Source organism: Gossypium arboreum, chromosome 5 (genome assembly GCF_025698485.1).
Source record: "Gossypium arboreum isolate Shixiya-1 chromosome 5, ASM2569848v2, whole genome shotgun sequence".
In the NCBI taxonomy this organism is placed as follows: Eukaryota; Viridiplantae; Streptophyta; class Magnoliopsida; order Malvales; family Malvaceae; genus Gossypium; species Gossypium arboreum.
Genome location: NC_069074.1, coordinates 65415427 through 65427209, shown reverse-complemented (window position 1 = coordinate 65427209; position 11783 = coordinate 65415427).

Sequence of the window (11783 nt, the reverse complement as noted above, 5' to 3'; positions counted from 1 at the left end):
TTTGTGCTTAATTGAAAAACAATTTGATTTTGTGAGAATTATTTCTTTGTTTGCTTCTTTGTAATTCCTTGAGAGGATTTGTTCTTACGATTTGGGTAGAAATTCTAAGGGAGTTGAAAGGTTAAACACTGTCCTCAAAGATTGAGCAAATTAGTGAATTTGAAAAAATCCTTAGTAGAGGAAAGCTAAGGTAGTAGAGTAGGCAATTGGGGCCGAACCACTCTAAATCTTTGTGTTCGTTGTTTAATTTTCTCTATTTTTTCCAACAAATTTTTTAAAGGCCAATTCACCACCCTCTTAGCTATTTCATTGATTTATCGAGCTAGAAATTGGAATCAAAGCTAGCCTCTAAAAGATGGTCTAACAACCAAGAGAAGATCATTGAGGTAGGTCAAATCTCATCTATTCAAACAGCACAAGATGACATCTACTTCCAGCTCTATTATTGTTGGTGGGTCTCAATTCATTAACAAACCTCCTTACTTCAATGGTGCAAATTATTCATATTGGAAGACTATAATAATGTTGTTCATACAAGCCAACGATCTTGCCATATGGAATGTCATCATGGATGGTCCATCCATTCTTCAAAAGTAAGAAGAAGAAAAGTTAGTTCCAAAGAGCAAGAATGAATGGAATGAGGAAGATAAGAGAAGCATACAACTCAACACCAAGGCTATGCACTCTCTCTTTTGTACACTTGGTCCACACGAATATAGTAGGGTATCATCATATCCTAATTCAAGGAAATTTAGGTAAAATTAGATGTCACTCATGAGGGTACCGATCAAGTAAAGAATTAAAATGTGAGAATTCTCACTCTCAATTATGAGACCTACACAATGAAACTTGAGGAGGACATCAAAACTATGTCTGATAGATTCACCATCATCATCAATGAACTCACATTCTATGATAAGACCTATCCCAATGAAACAATAGTTTGGAAAATGCTTAAAAGCTTGCCTATGTCTTGGGATGCCAAAGTTACAGCCATAGAGGAAGCGAAAAATTTGGAGACTCTTTCATTGGATGAACTAATTGGTTCCTTACTCACTTATGAAATGAGACTCAAGGAAGTGAATAAAAGAGAATAAAATTTTGAAAAGAAGAAGGTTGGTGTTGCCCTTAAGTTCACAATAGAAGAAGGAAATTCTAATGAAGATGTGGATGAGGGTGAAGAAATGACTATGTTTGTAATAATATTCAAGATATTTATGAGGTCTAACAAAAGAAGACAATTCCAAAAGAAAGAATGACTCAAGATCTAATCTACTAAGGTGAAGGATCCCATCATATGCTATGAATGCAAGAAGCTAGGACATGCCAAGTTTGATTGTCCTCAATAGAAGAAAAGAGGGTCAAGAAAATAAAAGGTTAAGGCTAATGTTGCTACTTGGAGTGATGAGGATTCATCGGACAATGAAGATCAAGAAGTAGTCAATCTTTACCTTATGGCCATTTATGACTTTAAGGTAACTTCAAACTTATCCAATTCAAATTCTTATTATTTTGATGAGTTATAAGATGTCTATGATGAGTTGGGTTTCGATTTTGAATTAATGGTTTCAAAATATAAAGAAACTATTTCAAAACTTAAAGATGAAAACAATTCACTCTCCAAAGTCAAGCATGAACTTGAAAGTAAAATAAATTATATGCAAGCTAATATAAAAGATATTGGGAAAAAGAATTTTGACTTGTATAATTTTCTTTCTAAAGTTCATGATGATCATCAAAAGCAACTTGAGTTGCTTAGGAGTGAAAAAGCTCACTCTAACAAAGTTTTTGAAAAATGAGAAAATTCAAAACAAAACTTTGTTAAAAATAGCTTTAATTTCTTTAAACATAAAGATCCCAAAAAGTTTTATAAAAAAAATTATTAAAAGTGTATGGGTCTCTAGAGGACTCATAACTTCTCAAGATAAAAACTTGATTTCTAAATGGATACCTAAATGGACCAATTTTGTAGGAACTAATGCTTATGAACCCAAAAGAATTTGGGTACCAAAAATCAAAGCTTAATTTTATGTTTGTAGGAAGAGGAGTAGTGCTTCAAGGTGGACAAATCAAGTAAAAACTCATGGTACCTTGATAATGGATGCTCAAGACACATGACCAGTGACGAGTCACTTTATCAAAAAATTGGAAGAGAAGTTACATTCGGTGACAACTCAAAACGAAAAATTGAAGGAATAGGTTCTATTAGTAAAAACTCTTCAACTCTTATTGAAATTGTCTTGTATGTCAACGGTCTTAAGTATAATATACTAAGTATTAGTCAATTATGAGATAAAGGTCCCAATGTTATATTTGAGTCTAATGGTTGTAAAGTTATTGACATTGTTTCTAGTAAGATTATGCTTGTAAGACATAAGATAAGAAATACATGTATGGTGCATTTACATGATTTGCATGAATCTAACATATGCCTTGTTGCAAAAAAATGAAAGTAGTTCTTTATTATGGAATAGAAAACTTGGACATGCTAGCATATGAGCATATTGCATAAATTAGCTAAAAATGACTTAGTAAGAGGATTACCTAAAATTAATTTTGAACTAGATAAAGTTTGTGATGCATGTGTCAAGGGTAAACATAAAAGAGTTTTCTTTAAACCTATTAATGATATATCAACTCGTAGATCTCTTCAACTAATTCACATAGACTTATTTGGTCCCATTAGGACAACAAGTTTGGGTGGAAAACAATATATTTTTGTGCTTGTTGATGACTATTCTAGATTTAATTGGATTTTTTTTCTTAAGTACTAAAGATGAAGCTTTAGAAAAATTCATCACATTTTCAAAATGAACCAAAATGAAAAAGGTTACTCTATCACTAGTGTTGAAGTGACCATGGAACATAATTTCAAAATCTAGGGTTTGAAAATTTTTGCAACTCTATTAAAATTAGCCACAATTTTTCTACACCTAGAACCCCTCAATAAAATGGAGTTATTGAGAGGAAAAATAGAACTTTAGAAGAAATGGCTAGAATCATGCTTTGTGAAAATAATTTACCAAAATATTTTTGGGCGGAAGCCACAAACACCACTTGTTACATTGTTAATAGAGTGATGATTAGTCTTATTTTAAAGAAAATTCCATATGAACTTTTTAAAAGTAAAAAAGCCTAACATTAGCTATTTTCATTATTTTTTATGCAAGTGTTTTGTTTTAAATAATGACAAAGATAATCTTGGTAAATTTGATGCGAGAAGTGATGAAGGATTTTTTTCTTGGTTATTCTTTAAATTCTAAAGCTTTTAAAGTGTTTAATAAAAGAACTTTAGTAGTAGAAGAGTTTATTCATGGTGTTTTTTATGATTCTAACTTTCCTCCTAGAAAGGATTCATGTATTGATGATGATAATGCATAAATTTTCAATAATAATGATAAAGTGGATCAATCATCAAGTGAAAAGATACAAGAGAAAACACAATATGCTCTAGAAGAGCTTACAATAGAGGAGAGGGAAGTCACTCATCCAAAAGAACTTAACTATGTGAATGATGGTAAGATTTTATGAGATCCATCAAAAGGGGTAATTACTAGATCTTCTCTAAGAAATACTTGTAATTTTGTTGCATTTATCTCATACATTGAGCCTAAAAATATCAAAGAAGCATTAAATGATGAATATTGGATATTAGCTATACAAGAAGAGTTAAATCAATTTGAGAGAAGTAAAGTGTGGACCCTAGTTGAAAGACATCATGATAAATCTACTATAGGTACTAAATGGGTTTTTAGGAACAAGCTAGATGAGAGTGGTGACATACTAAGGAACAAGGCTAGACTTGTTGCTCAAGGTTACACTCAAGAAAAAGAAATAGATTATGATGAAACTTATGCTCCTGTAGCTAGGATGTAAGCCATTAGAATGTTTTTACCTTTTGCATGCTTTAATGATTTTAAATTATATAAAATGGATGTAAAAAGTACTTTTCTAAATGGTTTTATAAATAAAAAAATGTATGTTGAAAAACCACCTGGTTTTGAAGATCTAAAATTTTCAAATCATGTTTTTAAACTTTTAAAAGCTTTTTATGGTTTGAAACAAGCTCTTAGAGTTTGGTATTAAAGGTTATCAAATTTTCTTATTGAAAAGGGTTTTAGTAAAAGGAAGGTTGACATAACACTTTTTATTAAACGAAAAGATAAGGATTTATTAGTAGTTCAAATTTATGTTGATATTATTTTTGGTTCTACTGATGATTTTCTTTGTCAAGAATTTTCTAAGTTAATGCAAGGTGAATTTGAGATGAGCATGATGGGAGAACTAAATTTCTTTTTGGGACTCCAAATCAAGCAATGAAAGGATGGCTTTTTCATCAATCAAGCTAAGTAAATAAATGAAATGCTCAAGAAGTTTGGGATAGACACTTTTCAACCACAATATACTCTTATGAGCCCTTCTACAAAGCTTGATAAAGTTGAAGAAGGTAAATGTGTCGATTTAAAATTATATAGGTCAATGATTGGTTCTTTGATTTATCTTACAGCAAGTAGACTCGATATTATGTTTAGTGTATGTTTGTGTGCTAGATATCAATCTTGTCCTAAGAAATCACATTTATAAGCCCTTAAGAGAATCTTTAGATACCTTAAAGACACTCTCAATTTAGGCCTTTGGTATCCTAGAGACTCATCCTTTAGCTTGCATGCATTCTCGGATGTAGAATTTAGAGGATGCGAATTGATAGGAAAAGCACATCTAGTACTTGTCAATTCCTAGGCAACATGCTAATATCATGGTTTTTTTTTTAAAAAATAGTGTTGCATTGTCCACCACAGAAGCGGATATATTTCTGCCGATAGTTGGGCTTAAGTTTTATAAGTGAAACAACAACATAAGGACTATGGAATTGATATAGATACCATTCCTATCAAGTGTGATAGTACTAGTGCTATTTGTCTCACTAAAAACCTCATCCAACATTCTAGGACTAAAAACATTGAAATAAGACATCATTTTATTAGAGATCATATCCAAAAGGGTGAAATAGTTCTAGAGTATATAGACACCTTGAACCAATTAGCTAACATTTTTACAAAACCATTAGATAAAGAAAGATTTTGTACATTTAAGAGAGAATTAGGTATTACTACCTTACCTTAATTTTGTGTTCAAATTAACTTCTGCACTCTGTTATTTTTCAAAATGGTTTATGATTTAAAAATGATTGTGAAAGTGTCTAAACATGATTTTTATGGCCCTAATATGCAAAAAGATAGGGGAGTTTTATGTGTTTATTTGATCTATTTTGACCTTATTTATCTAGAATGACTTACTCTTGTGATGTTTTTGAACTTATTAAATTAGCCTTAGTCTTACTAATTTAGTGATTTTTCTTTAAGATCTAAGTTTGCTTAATGCATTATATGCATTATGCTTACATTTTGCATTTCCATGCATATGAAACCTTTAGGTATGATCTTAGAGTCACTTTAGGACCTTTAGGAACTCTTAAGACTCAAAAATCTCAATTTTGTAATTTTTACTAGACTTGGAAAAGAAAATCGCAGTTCGGTATCGATACCGTTTAAAAATTATTGTTACTTTTATAAAAATATCGACACTTGTAAAAAATTATCGATACCATGAGTTTTTAAATGGATCTGCACACTGCTTTCAAAATAGTTTTTCAAAAATCCCCAACTCCTCTCCTCTTTTCTCCAAAACCCTATTTTCCTCTCCCAAAAATTTTCAATTTTTTTGATATTTTTCACAAAATATTGGCACTCAGATGCTCCCAAACACTTTTGCATCAAGATTTTTCCAACATTTCTCCAGATTTTTCAAGATCTCCACACTTTTAAGGTAACCCCTAAAATTTTCAAACTTTTGATTTTATGCAATGTAGGTTAAAATATTAATTTTTGATAAACTATTGGGTTGTTTTGAGAAATATATATTGTGGTTTTTTACAGGAGGTTACCTATTTCTAAATTTTTCCTTAAAATTTTTACCCTAAACCCTTTCCCACCAAGTATTTGTTAAAATTCCCCAAAGAATTTTTTTATGTGTTTCTAAGTGTTTAAATAAATAGAATGGCTCCTAATAAAAGGCCTAGAATTGGTGCATCTTCTTCCCAACAACCTAGTAGCCTTATATCATCTTTTAATGATGCCTCTCATGACCATTTTGTTAGAAAGTATGCATCCAAGAGAGTTTGGGAGTCTAAGAAGGTGGATATAGCCATGTTAGAAGGTATTAGTATTAATTTTTTCTATCTCTCCATTTTGCAAAATTTGGGTTGGATGGATTTTCTAAATATATCCTCACTAACTTATTATAATCTTGTTCGAGCATTTTCTTTAATTCCAAACTTGAAAATGATGAGTTCGGTGACACCGTTATAATCATCACTTCTTTTTTAATAAAAACCCCTTACAAGTCTTCCCTTAGAAGAGTTTGGCGATTATCTTCATTTACTTCCCAAAGGTAACGTTGATGAAAAAGGTCATTTTAATACTGCCCTTTTTAGTCAGTTCGGATCGGCATTCGAACTTAACCTTCATGATCGCTTCCTCCACTTGATCATAACTTGGAACCTTCTCTCTATTAGAAAACATGCTAAGCTAATTATTGGTGGCTTGATTGTTTTAAATATGATAGGCATCCTGACCTCACCCTCATCATGTTTAATGACATTACTCAGGCTATCGAGAGGGGGATGAATACAAATATCACCCTTCCTCATGGTACATGTTTTGTCATATCTCTTTAAGATGTTAGGCATTAACACTCATGGAGACATCCCCGTTATTTCTAACCAACCTATTAGTTATGAGGCCCTTCAGTAAGCAGGATATCATTATGATGCCAACGTGGATTAAGAGCAACCATCCAGCGGAAAATGAAGCTAATGACATCAATGCCGCTTTTGAAGACTTTCTGAAACCGTATCATGTTCCTTCACCCGAACATGTTCCTCCTCTAGCTTCAACCTCTTAAGCCTCTCAACCTTCACCTGAGATCAATAGTGTCATCCTCGATGCTATCCATTCTTTGAGCAATGATATTCAAGGTATTAGAGATGAGGTTCGATCTCATAAGGAAGACATCAATTCTCTGCTATCCATATTAGAGATAAAAATGGCATCTCTTATTGCACATTTTCCTTCAAACCCTCCCTTTTCTCCTCCTTATGATGATTAGAATTTTTCATTTCCATTCATTTCATACTCATAACATTTGCACTTATATTTTTTCATGCCAATGTCCATGTTTTCTTGCACATTATTGCTTTATTGGTAATTTGAGATACGCTAATGTTTTAGTTCATTGACCATTCACTTTTATCTATCTACTATGTTGAACTAATCACTTCTCTCCTTAAGCTTTATTTGTCATTTGATATAACAGCAAGGGGCAGAAGAAAAGAGGTTAATTGGTGTTCAATTGATTGATTGATTACTTTTATGCTATTATGCTAACCATATGCAAATTATACAAATTATGTGACCATTTTCCTTAAAGTAAAAATGAATGTCAATTTTTATGTCAATTTTTATTTTGGCCTTAAATTCAAAGTGACTTTTATTAAGGGGAAGCAATTATTCAAAAAAAAATGTTTTGTTATATCAAAAGCGGAAGATTATTAAACCAAGCTTTATTTGAAAATATATTTTGATATAAAAATGAAAATATTTTTAATAAAATTTAAAATTGAATAAACATTATAAAATAATTTTTCATATTAAACTCTAAGAGATAAAATTGTAAAAATCTTTTTGGACTCTTAGAAAATTTTTGAAACAACTTTAAAATCAAGTTAAAATGATTTTGACTAAGTAAAAAGGTCTTCTATCATTTTATCAAGTCAAAATACCTTTCAAATAAGTAGAAATAGCTCCATGCCAAAAATTATCGATACCTTTTTGGCCAAGTATCGATAATTTTGAAATATCGATACCCTTCAAATAAATAATACCAAAATGGCATTATGTTTTTCACAAAATCAACAAAGTGTCGATACGATATCGATACCTTTTTGTAAAGTATCAATAAAAATTGCTTTGGTATCGATTGTTGAACTCCAACAGTCACTAAATTTAGCGTTTATTGGAAAAACTATCGATACCTTTTTATCTGGTACCGATACTTGCTATTAGACTCTATGAACTATCACAACAAACTCAATGGTTGGAAATCAATTAGGGGGTATAAATACCAGGTTCTAAAGATCCTATAACAATAAGAAAACATATTCGAGCAAAATCATTAATCAAACAACTTTTGTGCCAAATATTTCCATAATTTTCTTGTATACACTTGTGATTTTTTACTTTCATTCCTTAGTTCAAGTGTATCATAGTTTATTTGTGCTTAATTGGAAAATTCTTTGATCTTGTGAGGATTATTTCTTTATTTGCTTCTTTGTAATTCCTTGAAAGATAGAAATCTTAAGGGAGTTGTAAGGTTAAACCTTGTTCTCAAAGGTTGAGAAAATTAGTGAATTTCGGAAATTTCTTAGTGGTGGAAAGCTAAGGTAGTGGAGTAGGCAATTGGGGCTGAACCACTTTAAAACTTTGTGTTTATTGTTTCATTTTCTCTCTTTACTTCCACCAAATTTTTTAAAGGCAAAATCAGCTTCCTCTTCTCAACTTCGGTTTGATTTATCGAGCTAATGTCTAGCGATGTTGAGGCCTCAATGTATCCCTCAATATGGGATATGTTACCGTCGTAAGCCCTGGGTTTCCATAGTACCTGCATAACCTTTGTTGATTTTCCTACTCTCAAACATCCATATTGGTGTGTATTTGAGTAGAATTCAAACAAACTTTTGGGACACAACACAAGTTCATGTTTGAGGCCAACTCGAATGGGGTACTGGACATTAGTGGCCATATACTCTCATCTAGGACGGGTGGGAATTAAAATCTCCACATATTGTGCATGTGTTCCAGTCTGTACAAATTGTTAATATAATATGTGTACTCTATTCGTATATTCGCACATGCAGAAATTACATGTGCGTATGAGAACCGAAATGTTTGGAATTTCCCACAATCGCAAGTCCCTTCTGGTATGTTAACACCGTATGATGCCCCTAACATGTCTTGGTCGGGCCTAGAGTACTTTGTAACCCAAAATCTCAGGTTTGGATGCAAGTGACAATCTACATATATAATGTTTGCTCTCTTTGAATTTCTTCTAATTTCTTTCATGACATCCTGGGACCAAATGTGACCGCCCGCTATCTGTCCAACATATGCCATAGCCCACTTTGGAAATAATGCTACCAAGTGAAAGTATGTTTCTTTGACCATTGAGGTTTCAAAAAATGACATGTCCCCTTCAATATGAAATTGATACATTCTGATAGGTTCGTTGTCATGTGCCCATACTGTAGTCCCCCGTTATGCGATTGTGTCTATTGTTCAAAAGGTATGCTAGTGAGGTAGTTTGCATCGACGTTGTTGATAGAGTGCAAGTTATCCAACATTTCATGGAAATGATGTTGGACGAAATCATACTCTGTCGAGAAAAGCATACCCATGAATGCAAACAATAAAAGAAATATAGTTTAGCTTGATTTTAGAAATAGTGGCAACTACGTACCCATGTTAATGCACTGATCTTACAGACTTTTTGAAAGCCATTTTTAGTGGTTGTTGGACCTAACATGTCTCATACAATACCTATGGTATGTGCAATCCCAAAGGGTATCATGTTGTTCAATAGCGGCCAAGATTTCGGGTCCCCTGTTGGATATGACACATATGTCAGGCTATGTGTGAACACGACAGTGCAACTAGCTAAGGAAGAAATTCCAATCATCTCTCTTTTTGGAGGGAGTTATTGCAAATGCAATAGGTAAAATCCTTCGATTACCATCCTAGTCAACGACCATCAACAAATAGTGCTCATACCTCCCCGTACAGCCAGATGTCATCAATTTGTACCAGAGGCTTACAGTACCGGAAAGCTTCATTACATTGATTGAAAGTCCAAAAGAATAGGTGGAATACTCTTTTCCAAAACACCAAATGATTGCTGAAGTATGCTAGGTGTGTTTCTAGATAGGCTACGGAATCTAGTACATACTAATCCAATACCTGAGACCATTGTCACAAATCATTATACGACATGTCCCAACCGTGATGCAACTTATCCATAACCTTTTATTTTGCGACCCATGCCTTGTAGTATGATGGTGTGTAACCGTACTGGCTATGGATGTTGGCAATCAACATCGAAACGGGAATTCTATGATTCACTTTTACTAAATCGGTTATAGAACTTGGTACATACCAATCTGGTAACTAATACCATTGCTACAAATCATCATACAACCTATCTTAGCCATGATGCAACTTATCCATTGTGACAGCCCAAAATAGACCCTAGCCGGAATGTGGTTTCGGGACCACAAAACCGAGGCATAACAATAATTTAAAATTCATTTCGATGCCCATAATATGTGAGTATTCATGTATGACATTTTTTGATGATTGATTTAGTGTTATAAAGGTGAATTTCACTAGAAAGGACTTGTGTGAGAAAATTTAGAATTGAGATAGGCAAATGTGGAAGTGGCCTATTGATGCACACTAGGAAATGTTGTCCTTGCATGTCAAATTCCCCAAATTTGACTATAGTGGCGACCATGGTGATGAATATGGGCAAAAGAAAACATGTCTTAAACATGTTTTGCTAGTGGTGCATGTTAGAAATAATAAAATAAGAGTATGGAAAAAAAAGGAAAAAAAATGTTCATCTTTCACCATAGCTCTTGGCGAATGTCCTAAGGAAAGAAAAGAAAAATTTTGCTCATCCATTTTCACTTCTTGGCGAAAATACTAAGGAAAAAGGGGAGGATTTTTGCTTCATGCTTGGTTGGGAAGAGATCTAGAAGGAGATTTGGCTAAGTTTGCATCAAGATTAAGGTATGTATGAGGTTGTGTTAGGAGTTTCATGCATGACTTGGTTGCTAACTTGATGTGCATGTTAGCCATGGCTCAAATCTTTGTTATGCCATGGAAATGGTATTTGGCCAAAGTTGTTATGGTGATAAAGCCATTGCATGCTAAGTGTGAAGCTTGATGATGATGCATGCAATGATGGATTTTCTACTCATGAGTAAGATTTTGAGTTTTCTCTTTGTTTTATCATGATTGAAGTTGAATAGGAGCATGATTGTCATATTCGCCATGATGCATTCTTGAGCATGATTCATGCTTCTTGCATGTTAGTTAAAATTTGTGTTTTGGATGGCTATGGACACCTTGAAAATTCGGCCATGCTCATATATGCATATATATGATTGCACATTATGTTTTGGTTATGAACTAAGTGATGAATATATTGGTTTAAAGAAGAAGATGTGGAAGAATGCTTGTGAAATTGCAAGCACAATTGACCTAGCACACATGTAGGTGCTTGATGCTATATTATAAGTTTTGGGCCACAATGTGCAAAGCATTAATTAGTAAATTGCATGCTGTTTTTGTGAGGTATTAAGTGCAAAATTGACCTCAACATGTACATGAATATTCGGCCTTGGGTAGCCTATTGAAGGCCTTAGCATTTCCTTGATGCTCGAATAAATTGTATTGAATTGCTTGATGTAGTATAAAATGTGCATGACCATTGTGTATTCAAGCTAAAGGGTGGCCATATGACCATTTAAACTCCTTGTCATATTCGCCAAAAGCTAGCACAATGAGGTTTTAATAAATTGAATTTGTTTGAATTAGCTCAAGAGCTTAGAGGGCCACAATCGAGACAAGGGAAGGAGAAAGTGATCGAATAGCCAAAAAGCCGTTCGA